Below are 12,000 nucleotides of genomic sequence, written 5' to 3'. Positions count from 1 at the left end.
TCTTTGACCCAGTATAACAAGCAAAGAATGCAAAGTCTCGCGTTTTCATGCGTATATTGGCTACATGTGCCTGCACCCGAGCGTATCTCATTCATTCGGGTGCAGGCACAAGTAGCAGGCGCAGGGCTGAATTTTCGGCAAGCGTTTATCCGCTTGCCGAAAAAAATCAGCCCTACGCCTGGTGTGGCATCAGCCTAAAAGGACAACCCAATTAAAAAAAAAAAAAAGTGTGTTCAGGCCTGTTTCAGACTAAAATCCAATGTTGCTGCAATGAAAGTAACAAGTGGGAACATTGACACATTTCTGGGCAAGGTTTTAGGAATGTGACAAAGCTAATAAAATGTGAGACTCAGCAGAAGTGTTGGGGCGCTTGCTTGTCTGTGTGCTAATTGACATACTGGGAAAGGAGCTGCTTGCCATCATACCTTCCTCCCTCTCTATATTTACACATAGGACCCCAGCATTCTCAATATCATAGTGCAACAGTCCGATTCTCACTGCTAGGCCACACTTACAACTTAAATAACTTTTTCCAACTAATCTTTCTGGATTGAGACACTAGATAACAACTTGTCACTTTTATAGATGGGAATCGCTTTGCCCTTTTCTACGTGTGGGTTCTTACTCAGGAAAAAGACCCTGCAAAACAAAACAGATAATTGGTTAAAATAACACCAGTACTTTTCCTGCTTAAATAGCACAGTCAATTTTACATTTGCAAATGGCAGGTCTTTACTGCTCCAATACTGGCACTCTGCAAGGTTTTCTATTTAACAGTGCTGGTAGGATATAGCATAGCGGCGCACCAAGCACTGTACAGGACCCAGACACATTTCTCTTTATACCTAGAGGGCAGATTGAAAAAGTCTGTATTCTATATGATTCTGCAAAGGATTGAGCAAACCTGCATTAAAGAGCCTCTCTAAAGGCTGAAGCTTGTTGGTTAATATTGGGGAGCTTGCTAATCTGTTCTGGGCACCTCTAAAGTTATAGTAGATTTACACACACACACACTCACACTCTCTCTCTCTCTCTCTCTCTCTCTCTCTCTCTCTCTCTCTCTCTCTCTCTCTCTCTCTCTCTCTCTCTCTCTCTCTCTCTCTCTTTTTTGTAATACAATTTATCTTTTTTCAAATAATTTAAATCCTGTGAGTGCTGACACTTTTTTGTCTTATTGTACTATATTTGCTCTTGCACCCAAGTATAATCATTGTTAGTGGTGTGCACCAACTGACTGTCTATATATATATATATATATATATATATTCAGGCCCGGGTTTGTGGTGCCAACAGTTTATTCTGAAATTTGCTGCCATACGGAGCAATGGGGACCTCTCCTCCCCACTGCTCCGTATGTGAGTATAAATTGACGCGCATGCGCCCTGCGGGCGATGTCGGGATTCGCAAATGTGCGTAGAGTGTAATGCGCATGCGTGGGGGGGGGCGACCTATAATATATATATATACATATGCAGGTATCGAGCTTTGAGAAAGGCTTGTAAAAAAGTACAACTGAATTTTTCGTAAGTCCTGTGTTGAGCGGCTTCTTCGATACCTGCATTTGTTCACTACATGAATGCTCTACCCAGGTGCACGGTAAACATAGAATTCACAAAAAGACCAGTAACACTGAGATTTTTTAGTAAAAAAACAAATGTCTATTTAGTAGGAACACTGGCTATATGTTCTTACTAAATACACATTTGGTGTTTCACGAAAAAATCCCGGTATTGCTGGTCTTTTTGTGGATATTATATATATATATATATATATATATATATATATAATAGCAAAAAAAGGGAAAGTTGTGCTCAACCACTAAATTTTAAACCATTAGGCGGGGGTGCAATGAGGTTGTGACCACGAAATACATAGAAACAACAACAAGAGATCCTCTGCACTCACCCATTATCAATATATAGAACATTAAGACATTCGGTGCATTTAAGCTACTAAGAAATGCCCTTCCCTTTAAGCAAAACAGGGATTGTTTGTCCATATATTGCAATATACTTCAAGCTGGCCAACTGCGTCAAAGTCATCCCTTTTGACCAGTTCCTACACTGACTTATGCGATTCATTAAGAATTCTACTGCTTCAATATACATTTAGCCAAGGGACTAAGTTTTACCTGCAACTTTCTTGCTTTCAAGGTTAAAACCCCCATATGGTTGCCCTTTTAGTAGAATTCTTAATGAATCGCATAAGTCAGTGTAGGAACTGGTCAAAAGGCATGACTTTGACGCAGTTGGCCAGCTTGAAGTATATTGCAATATATGGACAAACAATCCCTGTTTTGCTTAAAGGGAAGGGCATTTCTTAGTAGCTTAAATGCACCGAATGTCTTAATGTTCTATATATTGATAATGGGTGAGTGCAGAGGATCTCTTGTTGTTGTTTCTATATATATATATATATATATATATATATATATATTTATTCATGAAAAGTCCAGGAATGGTGCACTCAGAGAACTCTAGGTACTGGCTGGGTACATAACATATTTAGTAAGAACAAACAAACCGCACTCACAGGACTTGTATGAAGCAAAAAAAAAAATGGTGTTTAATTCAATGTTTCAGTAGACTCTAGCCATCTTCAGGACACCCCTGTGGCATGGCTATTAGGCATATGTGTTCAGTTTGTCTCCCATGGCAAAGGGGAGAGTGAAATTGATAGCAACACTGTCAGGTGCAGCCAATCGGCAGTTAGTTTGTACCTGTCTAGTGTAGGGAGATTAATGAAAGTAAATAACTAGTTGCTATGAGAACCAATCTTTACTTACACTCCTGTTCAATAGCCAAGTTTGGTTTTTGAGCATGTTGGAAGGACTATGAAGAGTATTTATGAAGTGAGCTCAAGCATGCAGTGTCAACAGTAGAGGCAATATAACATTTAGAAGAGCAGAAAGAGGTGCCATTTGGTGAGCATTAACAGGTTATTTCCTTGTGATAAATGGAATAATATGCTGTTAACAGCAGTTCTCTCCCATACCTGCTCCCTCAGAAGGTACATGCACACACTATGCCAACCACAACCAGATTGCCTAATGTGGCTGCTATTGCAATCCACATCCAGACGGTCTCACAGGATAATCGCCCCCCATCACCGAGCTGCGTCCTCTCAAGAGCACCAGAGCTGAGTGTAGTGAAGGATGTCTGGTATGACAGGTTGCTGTTGTTGTAGGAAAACTCTGCAAAAATGGCACTCATTGCTTGAGCTGGGGAAAGTAACATTTATTACATTATATTATTGCACTTCAAGGGGTTCTGTATGTAACAAAAAGCACTGGTGCATTTGTATGAGTGATCATCAAGGGATGAATATGATGCAAACACACACTAATTTGGGTTGCCAGATACATGGTCCTGTTGGGGACTGTATCTCAGCACAGCACAATAGCTTTCTGCTGCTAAGCTCTCATTTACAGCAGATGGAGAGCTCCCAGTGTGACCGCTTGATCTAATACACCCTGCTCCAATGTGAGAGATTCTTTCTTGACTGCATTTAAAATTCTAACCCTAAATGGATCAGTCATTTCCTAGGGAATAAGTCTCTAGCAGATATGCAACCTCATTTACTTATTGGAACACATTTAAAGTAAACAATAAATTGCATGTCCGTACCTCCTAATCGTTTGCCAGTGAGAAGTCTGATCTGGGATGTTCTGATGCCAGTGCTTGACCTTCCAAACGCAGAGGACTTCATTCAAATAGACACAGGCTTGAGAAAAACAAAATAGGTTGTGTTATTGCCATTATACTTCCCTGAGTAGGAAAGCTCCTGCCTCAAATGGAGGCTCTGGATTTAACCCTGGGCAGCTGGCAAGAGGAGGTTTAATTTACTAAATCTCTCCAGATGTTAGGGGATTGATAGAATTTTGCATGAAAATAGGATTAGAAAATATCTTCCTGCCCTGGTGAAACCCTTTACGCTGGCACTATGAGCAGGATTTAAAGGACACATAGCAGAGGACGAGTATACCCTTCAGTGAATTTGCCATTCAAATGGGCAGATATGCTATTAGAAATAAAATGCAATTAATTAAACTGCACTGACTTCTGAAGTGAACCTTGTTACAAGTGCAGTTTGGCCAACTGGAAATCACATCAGGCCCAAGTCTTAGTGAAACAATAGCAGGAATAGCTGCATTGATTGCAGATTTAAATCCAGTCTGTTTACAATCAGGACACAACTGAGCCGGCGTGTGAATTTCACAGAAGTGTCCATGATTCTTTAGATAAACTAGTCAATTTATTTTTGGCTCCATGTATTCTTTTTAATGATATTCATTCATGTTTTTGCCAGTAATCTGTTTCTTGCATTTCTTCCTGGCACAGATGTCTTTATTTACTTTATGCCTGTAGCTGTTGTCTCCTTACTGTTTGCATTGTGAGATCTGTAGTGGATTTTGGTGTCCAAGATTTGGTGCCTCAGCACCTACTGTCATTGTGCTCTGAAGAGTCCCAAACATCATTAGGTCTCATTTCTATAGCTGGTGGCTCTGACTTTTTAAACAATGTCACAAAAGTAAGCTTTTCTCCAGCTAAGACAGGTCTGATAATCATCTGGCTTCTGGTACATTGCTTCAAAAGTAAGAGCAACCGGGACACAGATATAGTTTCCAGTAGCAATTAGATTTACACAAAACATAATTTTAAAACCATCGAACATTTACTGTATATATATATATATATACAGGGGCTTGCAAAAGTATTCGGCCCCCTTGAACTTTTCCACATTTTGTCACATTACAGCCACAAACATGAATCAATTTATTGGAATCAATTTATTTAATCAATTTTATTGGAATTCCACGTGAAAGACCAATACAAAGTGGTGTACACGTGAGAAGTGCAAAGTGGGGTGTGCGTAATTATTCAGCCCCCTTTGGTCTGAGTGCAGTCAGTTGCCCATAGACATTGCCTGATGAGTGCTAATGACTAGAGTGCACCTGTGTGTAATCTAATGTCAGTACAAATACAGCTGCTCTGTGACGGCCTCAGAGGTTGTCTAAGGCTGGTTGTCTAGGGCTGATTTTTTCGGAAAGCGGAAAAACGCTTGGCGAAAATTCAGCCCTAGGCCTGCTACTTGTGCCTGCACCCGAGCGTATCTCATTCATTCGGGTGCAGGCACAAGTAGCAGGCGTAGGGCTGAATTCTCGGCAAGCGTTTATCCGCTTGCTGAAAAAATCAGCCCTACGCCATGTGTGGCATCAGCCTAAGAGAATATTGGGAGCAACAACACCATGAAGTCCAAAGAACACACCAGACAGGTCAGGGATAAAATTATTGAGAAATTTAAAGCAGGCTTAGGCTACAAAAAGATTTCCAAAGCCTTGAACATCCCACTGAGCACTGTTCAAGCGATCATTCAGAAATGGAAGGAGTATGGCGCAACTGTAAACCTACCAAGACAAGGCCGTCCCCCTAAACTCACAGGCCGAACAAGGAGAGCGCTGATCAGAAATGCAGCCAAGAGGCCCATGGTGACTCTGGACGAGCTGCAGAGATCTACAGCTCAGGTGGGGGAATCTGTCCATAGGACAACTATTAGTCGTGCACTGCACAAAGTTGGCCTTTATGGAAGAGTGGCAAGAAGAAAGCCATTGTTAACAGAAAACCATAAGAAGTCCCGTTTGCAGTTTGCCACAAGCCATGTGGGGGACACAGCAAACATGTGGAAGAAGGTGCTCTGGTCAGATGAGACCAAAATGGAACTTTTTGGCCAAAATGCAAAACGCTATGTGTGGCGGAAAACTAACACTGCACAGACATCACTCTGAACACACCATCCCCACTGTCAAATATGGTGGTGGCAGCATCATGCTCTGGGGGTGCTTCTCTTTAGCAGGGACAGGGAAGCTGGTCAGAGTTGATGGGAAGATGGATGGAGCCAAATACAGGGCAATCTTGGAAGAAAACCTCTTGGAGTCTGCAAAAGACTTGAGACTGGGGCGGAGGTTCACCTTCCAGCAGGACAACGACCCTAAACATAAAGCCAGGGCAACAATGGAATGGTTTAAAACAAAACATATCCATGTGTTAGAATGGTCCAGTCAAAGTCCAGATCTAAATCCAATGGAGAATCTGTGGCAAGATCTGAAAACTGCTGTTCACAAATGCTGTCCATCTAATCTGACTGAGCTGGAGCTGTTTTGCAAAGAAGAATGGGCAAGGATTTCAGTCTCTAGATGTGCAAAGCTGGGAAAGACATACCCTAAAAGACTGGCAGCTGGAATTGCAGCAAAAGGTGGTTCTACAAAATATTGACTCAGGGGGCTGAATAATTACGCACACCCCACTTTGCAGTTATTTATTTGTAAAAAATGTTTGGAATCATGTATGATTTTCGTTCCACTTCTCACGTGTACACCACTTTGTATTGGTCTTTCACATGGAATTCCAATAAAATTGATTCATGTTTGTGGCTGTAATGTGACAAAATGTGGAAAAGTTCAAGGGGGCTGAATACTTTTGCAAGCCACTGTATATTTATATATACGGGAAAGTGCTTAGGATTACTTTAGTTTTCATGAGGCAAAATTGTTTTGTATTTTTGGGTTGACATAAATAAGAATTCTATGTGTGGTACTGTAATTATTCACTAGGTGGCAGACCAAGATTGCTAAGAAATGGGAGTTGGTTCCATAGTTAGATATAAGATGAACACAATACAGAAATATGTAAGTTTGGTTAGACTCTAGAAATTGGCAGAATAACAAGGCCTTTACACAAAGGAAAAACTGATATTTTTTGGGAGTAAATTATAAAACGTTAGAAAAAAGCATATGACTTTTCTCCTTGTATGATATTCTACTGTGTGGACTGGACAAACACCATATTTAGCCCATATTTCCCAAGTACCTGGGTATGTATGGCTTGTCATAGTGTATTGGCATAACTCACTGGACTGAGAAATTCCAGTCTTTATCAAAAATCTCCCTTGGTTGTCTGAAACAAAGATTGCTTTTTGCGAAGGTCCGGCCCATGTATGGCCACCTTAAGGGGGCATTTACTAACTTTCATATTTTTTTCTTTTTTTTTACGATTCTTATTTTTTAGCACCAAAACTCGAGAAAAAAAATGGTCACAACTTTTTCGAATCCGAATCCGACAACTCGCCAGCTAAAACCTGTTGAGATCATGTAGAAGTCAATGTCAGATGTCCCTTTCCTTGCCTGGAAGATTTTTCTTTTCCTCAAACTTTTAGAGGTGTTCGGATTTTTGACACTGTTTTTACTGCGACAGTTTGAAAATGTTGTGGTTAGTTGAAAAAGTGGCAAAAAGTTTTCCCGCACATGCTTTTTTACTTCAGATTTTTTGGTTAATGTCTGATGTTGGTGGAAACGAGTTTATTTGTGGTTTTAAAAAAATTAATACAAGATAAATTTGAGTTCTAGTAAATCTGCCCCTAGGAGTTAACAGCTTCTGAGAGGGGTCCACAGGATGTCATTTGCATGCGATAAAAAATATTTGGTATAAATACCAAAAATGTGAAGCCACAGACCAGTAGCTACTGCAAATTACTATCCAATTTACAGCTTCAACTATCAAAGATGATGTCAGCTATAACTGCTGGGCAGACTGCTCCCTGGACTATAATATATATTCCCAACCATCTCTACCCCTTAGTAAGATGAAAGTGGTCATCTCAATGTATGTATATCTTTATTTATAAAGGCTACTTATGTACGCAGCGCTGTACTGTAGAATACATTAATACAAACAGGGGGTTATTAAGATAATAATATACACAGTATAACAATAAATACAAATAAATACAAGATACAGTTGCAATAAGTTAAGAGTCAAAGACACAAGAGGATGGAGGTCCTGCCCCATAGAGCTTACAATCTATATGGGAGGGTAACTTACAGACACAAGTAGGCAAATATAAGTGCTGTAGGTCACAGTGGGTGACACTACAATATAAGTGTTAGTTCCCAGATCAGGTGCTGGGTGAGTGCTCCAAAAGGTAGTCTTTAAGTTTAGTTTTAAAAAGACTGAGGGAGGATTCTCTCTGGAGGAAATCAGGGAGGGCATTCCAAATGTAAGGGGCAGCAAGGCAGAAAGGTTTAAGGCAGGAAACAGCAGTAGTAGTGGGGGGCGCAACCAAACGATTCCTCTGCGAGGAACGAAGGAGTCGGCCAGGAAAGTATGGAGACACAAGAGAAGAGATGTAGTGAGGGGCAGAGGAATGGAGAGCTTTGAAGGTTAAGAGAAGAAGGAATTCTGGCAGCAGTATTTAATATAGACTGTAGGGGGGAAAGATGGGAGTTAGGGAGGCCGGTTAGTAGCAGGTTACAGTAGTCAAGTTGGGATAGGATGAGCGCATGCATGAGCAGCCTGGCTGTTGCAGTAGAAAGAAAGGGACAGATTTAGGCAATATTGCGTAAGAAAAAGTAACAGGTTTTGACAGTGATGTTAATATAGTCAGAGAAGGAGAGACAGGAGTCAAAGATCACCCCCCAAACAACGCACCGAATCGACCGGGTTGATGAGGGTGCCATCAATAGAGATAGAAAAGGTAGGACCAGGCTTAGGCGGAAAGATCATTAGTTCAGTTTTTGTTAGGTTCAGTTTGAGGTGGCTGTTTCATCCAATTGGAGATAGCCAGGAGGCAGTTAGAAATTTGAGTCTCAGTTTTGACCGTTAATGAAGGGGTCGATAAGTAAATTTGGATATCATCAGCACACAGATGATATTTAAAGCCAAATGTTTACATATATGTATTTATTGTATTTATTTATTATATCACTTGTCCTCCCTGTGTGTAATTTTGTATTCTGTAAGACTGTACAGCGCTGCGTACCCTTGTGGCGCTTTATAAATAAAGTTATACATACATACATTATACATACATACATAAGATCTCCCAAAGACAGTGGAAGATAATGTTAGCCAGATCTGGCTTGGTGGCTATTTGTGTTTCTTAAAGAAGATGGAATCTACTCAAAATTAAACAGATTACAGTTAAGTTTGGAAATCAGTTTGGTTGATTTCTCTATTTAGGACCACCTTAATAAATGTGGCCCTGGTCCCACCAGCATTTGTCCAAGTCTCACCAAGACAGAGGTCCCATTATCAAGCTCTTTGCTTGTTTTTATGTACTTGGGCAAATAAAATACAATTTTTTCACGATTTACATCTTCAGTGTGCTACTGGATTTTTTTGCTGTTGGATATTGACCCCCATGCAAGGTGAGGTTCTTCCAGTATTTGCACCTGATACCCGTTTGGGTAAGTTAACAGAGGGTTGAGCTCCCCAATACTGCTAGAGGTCCCATTATCAGACCTGCTATAATTTTTCTAACATTTGACTGCTGAAGCATCCTTCCAAAATGTCAGACTTATTTTAATCATCTGGAATAGTTCTATAAGGACCCCACTACAATTTCTTACCTTTTTTAGGTGTCTATTTTAATAAAAATGGTTTTCTTTAGTGGAGAAAATGTTTGTTACTATGGTTTATTTGCTTGGGGCCCACCACAAGACCTTTACCCTGGTCCCAGTGGTACCTTAAAGGGTTATTCAACTTTGAGTTAACTTTTAGTATTTCATTTTTTATTATAAACCCGGGAGTGGTTTAAATGGAAGACAGGCATATTATTAGGAGAAGACCTGAATAAAAAAATAAGTAATAAAAATTAAAAATAACATTGTAGCCTCACAGTTTTTTGCCTGCTGGGGGAGGGGGGTAACCACCCTTTGAAAGCTGAAAAGAGTCAAAAGAATAAGGCAAATACTTCAAAAACTATAAAAACAAAGAATCAACACCAACTGTAAAGTTGCTTAGAATTGACCATTCTATAACCTACAAACACTTAACTTATTGGTGAACTGTCCCTTTAAAGTGGCCCTGCTCCTGCTGTGCCCACAGAAAAAAATATTAAAGGTGCACTGTTATTTATTATCTGGCATTTTAACCCCATCCCAAGTTAAAAAAAACAAAAAAACATATAAAGGTTTTTTGTGGTCAAACCAATAACAGTATTTTGAAGTCTTACTATAGTCATACCAGTATTGTAAAATCTACCAAACAAGCTTTCCACACTCCATTTTTGTATTTTTGTAAGTACATTACATTACAAGGTGCTTCTGTTACATATATGCAAGTAGTAAGGAACTACTCTCTGGACTGCGTCAAGGCAGCATGGCTGCAGCACCTTATGGAAAAAAGAACACTATAAAAAGATTATGGCTAACAACAATGCTGTCTGTTGTATACTAAACTAACTGTACCAGCAGAGAAGTTTATCAGCCCTATAACAGTAATGATCCAAACCTTCAAAGTTGTCTGCAGCAGCTCCCCATCTCCTGTTCTTGTTAGACCATCGTTTGAGTGTCAGTGGCACTGCACATGCTTAGTTTGCTCTGGGCTACTGTTGAAAAGCTACACTATAGGGCTGATTATTCACCAATAGTAATCAACTGTGAATTTAGAGCTCAGATAACTGACAGCAACCCTGTCAATAGGCAGAAAAGAACATGGGAGCATCTTTAAAAGCATACATCTTCACTGCCAAAACATCCTATAATAAGAATACCTAATCCATAGGATTAAAAAGAAATATCTTTTTAAATAAAATCTAATAGACGGGCACATTTTTGCTTGGGACCTGAAGTTTTAACTAAACAACGATAAACAATGAACCCAAAACTAGCGTGAAGCTCAAATAGTTCTGCAGCGTTTAAAAAATGGAAAATATTCCTATGCTCTGGTCAGATCTAGCTCATGTGGAATGCAGATGACAGTGTATTAGCTAGGCACCATAGTTGGTTTTCAAATCAATGACTGTGCTAGCCCATTGTGCCTTTGGGCAAGTCACTTTATATCCCTGAAACTCCAAAATTAGACTGCAATCTATATAGGGCAGAGACCTATTTAGCTTGACTAAATATGAATCTAGTGTTGCATATATGTTAGGTCTGTATAAGGATCAATATTATTCAACTTTATGCTTGGTGCTTGTACAATGCTACAAATAAAAGCAGACATTGGCTCTCCATTTCTGTGGAACAGATATGCAATCCATAAAATCAGTTGTTTGTTCCTTTTGGCTTAATTAGACATGTCATAATCATAAATCCTTAGATCTGGGAAACAATTATGTAGGAATTGCCATAGGCTAGTACAACATACTCAGTGGAATAAGCCCTGCTTCAGAGCCCTGCCCCAGGAAAAGCCAGCAATAACCAAGCAGGTGTTTCATCTCCACTCTTTGGTATGGTATTCCTAAACCGGAATGTTCTACTGAAGTGGAGAATGGTTCGTTAATGGCAATTTATTAAAAAAAAAAAAAGCAGGAAAAAAAATTGGACAATTTCTGATGACATTTATAATAATGCTGACCACAATGCCACAATGGAATATCTGTGCATTTGCTTATCAGTAACTATTGAAACCTCTTGCCCAACAATTCCTGCTCACGTGACACAGTAAGACACTGTAGTCCTCACCTCCTGGCTCAGCTAGCTCTCAGGGCTCAGCTATACTTTAGAAAAAAGCTGGGCTTCAAATCATGAAAGGCAGAGTTTTAACAGGCCTTAGAACCTCATAAAGGAAGAGCGTCAGTGTTACATATACTGAGAAAATATTATCATTGTGTAATAGTAATAATATGCCGGTTTGCCCTTCAGATCTTTAGACTAAATCGGCAGCTTATCTGCATGTGTATGGGTCTTCCCTGACTTCCTCCATGAGAGATATCTGGCTGAAAATATGGGACAAGCCATCAGAGCAGCTTGATTTGGCCCAGCATGTAGGTGATCTCAACAAATGAGCAGATCTTAATGTGTATGGCCAGATTTAGACCCATAGAACGGAAAAGAATAAGCAAACTCTGCTTACTAGGGGGAGTGATATTGGGGCGATCAGGGTGTGGGCTGTACCTTATGTCCTACACTGCTAGCCACACACCATTTAAATCTTGCACTCCTACGGACTGTCAATTTGTGGATTCTGGCAAATGCCAGAAGTACTGCTGTATCATGCCATA

General features: G+C 40.0%; 1 long non-coding RNA gene across 1 annotated transcript; it reads right to left on the bottom strand.

Moving 5' to 3' along the window:
* Positions 1 to 187: 187 nt before the first annotated feature.
* LOC101735137 lies at positions 188 to 3,788 on the bottom strand. The gene is made up of 3 exons (XR_208944.4): positions 3,627 to 3,788; positions 2,995 to 3,220; positions 188 to 639 (listed from the first exon to the last, which is right to left on the bottom strand). It is a non-coding gene; the product is annotated as an uncharacterized LOC101735137 (long non-coding RNA).
* Between the last annotated feature and the right edge of the window lie 8,212 nt (positions 3,789 to 12,000).

The sequence above is a fragment of the Xenopus tropicalis genome, chromosome 8, assembly GCF_000004195.4.
Source record: "Xenopus tropicalis strain Nigerian chromosome 8, UCB_Xtro_10.0, whole genome shotgun sequence".
NCBI classification, from domain to species: Eukaryota; Metazoa; Chordata; class Amphibia; order Anura; family Pipidae; genus Xenopus; species Xenopus tropicalis.
This window is presented reverse-complemented; position numbering and strand designations above follow the sequence as displayed.